Consider the following 2,490-nt stretch of genomic DNA (forward strand, 5'->3'; position numbering starts at 1 on the left):
CTGTCTCAAAAAAAAAAAAAAAAAAATTTTTGTAGAAACAGTCTCACTATGTTGCCCAGGCTGGTCTTGAACTCCTGTCCTCAAGCAATCATCCCACCTTGTCCCCCAAAAGTGCTGGTATTACAGGTGTGAGCCACAGCTCCTGGCCTCTCACTTTGAATTAGTTGTTTATGTGTTTTTACTACTAGACATTGAACAACTTTGGGGTGGGGACCATGAGTTAATCACCTTCCCTATTCCCTATTCATTGTTCCTATGTCCACCTTCCCTATGTCCAGGTTTGTAGGCCTAGAATAAGATCTGACAAGGTTCAGTTAATATTTAGTGGATTGAACTGAATATATATGAAATCACTGTGTAACCTGTAAAGTCATATGAATTTGAACTATTTGTCTAAACTAGAAGTCTAAAATTAGCTCACAGGAGAGCCAGGGCATCTGAGGACAAGTGGCTGAGTATTGTCACAAAGATTGTGTATCATATACCTGCAAGAGCAAGGCAGACCTCTGGGAAGGCAGAGCCATGCTAGCCTACTAATCTCCTGGGATCTGAAACCAGTTCCAATTAAAGAGCTTTCCCATCCTGGTTATCTCACTTAGATATTCAAACACCTTGCACTGATAAAGTGTTTGATTATTGATAATCCATGGAGAGATTTTGGATTTTCCACAAACATTCTGGGAAAAATCACCACTTAAAATTCCTCTTTTCAGTTGTTAAGGAAGCTATAGAGCAGGTTTTTGGGAGGTGATGTATAATGGAAAGACTGTAGGACTCACGGCAATACAAAAATTTGGGTCCAGATTCTGTCTCCATAAGCCAGTAACCTAATCTTTCTCAAACTCAGTTTTCTATCTGAAAAATGGGGACACCTGATATCTACTTCAAAAGGTTTTTGTGGGGTATTAAATAAGCTAACATATGAGTAAGAGCAGGACATGACACCTAACAAGCGTCTGTTTTTCTCTCCCTTTCTTCATGCACTGTTTCTCTAAGAATCAGTTGTGGAGGAGGAAAACCACCGAGACAGACGCTATTAAACTAATATTCAGGTAGAATTGGGGCCAAGAACTGGGGTGTTGCTGGCCATCTTCACTTTGATCTTGTCTACTTTAGACCTGCTGAAGCTGAAATGAGAGGTGTCTGGAAATGCCTACCCCTGCTAATTTGCAGAGGAGCCAATGTCTGTTGTTTCACTGAGAGGCTGCAGCTCAGAGTTACCCACAGCTGAAGCACAAAGCCACTCTGCAGGTCTGAATATGTTTTGTTGGTCTGCAATAAAAGAGACTTAAGCAATGCTTGATTGTTAATTAATATCTTCAGAAACAGCTTATTCAAGTTGCAAACTGTTATTGGATTTCTCTCAGTGTTCTCCTTTATTCCTTTATTCGAGAAGCAAGGAACCTACATCCAAACTATGTTTTGGGGAATGGTGACTTTGGTTTGGGCATCACTCTTTTTATATTTTGGGAAGACAGTACCTACCACTCAGTGAGAAAGAAAGCCCGTGGGCAGTTAATTAGCATGGATAGCTTAGTCTGGACTATAACCTATCAGTTGGGAAATGTTTTGCCTGAGAAAAGAAATACTGTGAGAGCTTCACTCTCTCTTGTGGTCACTGGGGTTTCTGAGGTAAGTCTGTTATCACAGTTAAAACATTCTGGCTCATGCTCAAGAGACAGTTCCAAAGATTTTATATTTTGAGCTCTCCAAGGCATTGGTTATCTGAGCATTCACAGAGTGGGAGCAGGGAGAGAGGCAGTATTTGTCTTTGTTTAGTCTGTGCCATACAAGGTTCCTTAGACTGGAAGCCTATAATTCTAAAGCCACTGATGAATGTAGACAGAGAAAAATATGAATAAATAAACTTCTTGAAACCAAATGATTATAGTGTGATTTGGAAAGAAATATTTAAAATCTGGATAGTTATATGTTGAAATGAAATAAAAGCATTTATAAGGTCCTGGAAGTAATTTAAAACAAAAACAAGGAACAAGAATATTAATGCAGTATAATACCACCATGTCAGGAGTGTTTCCAGAGCTCTGAGGGGAGCATCTCCAAGGTCGATTGGGGAACTCAGTGATTATTCCACTGCTACCACCATGGCCACTAGCATATGTAGACAATAAATCAGCAAAAATTTCCAACTAAGTGAAGCAAATGCCCATTTTTATTAAGATAAATTACAACAACAGCTATATCTGAAAAGAAGCTTTGGGTTGCAAAATATGGAAAACTTTGCTAACAGAGTTCAGATGTGGTGTCCATGTAACAGAAGGAAGGGTCTGAAAAAGGGAAATATGTTTTACCAGTTGTCTCTTTAAAACCCTTCACCCTTTTCGAGGAATGAAAACCTGCATCCCTGCCTGGGCTAGTAATCAGAGGGGCAGAGGAATGTTCTTTGTTCTTTGTTTTAAACCATAGGAGATGGTTCAACTGAATTGTCCGGGCAAAGGGCATGAGGTCATCTTCACTCTGGTCAGGACC

Source organism: Propithecus coquereli, unplaced genomic scaffold (genome assembly GCF_000956105.1).
Source record: "Propithecus coquereli isolate 6110/MARCELLA unplaced genomic scaffold, Pcoq_1.0 Scaffold18, whole genome shotgun sequence".
Lineage (NCBI taxonomy): Eukaryota > Metazoa > Chordata > Mammalia > Primates > Indriidae > Propithecus > Propithecus coquereli.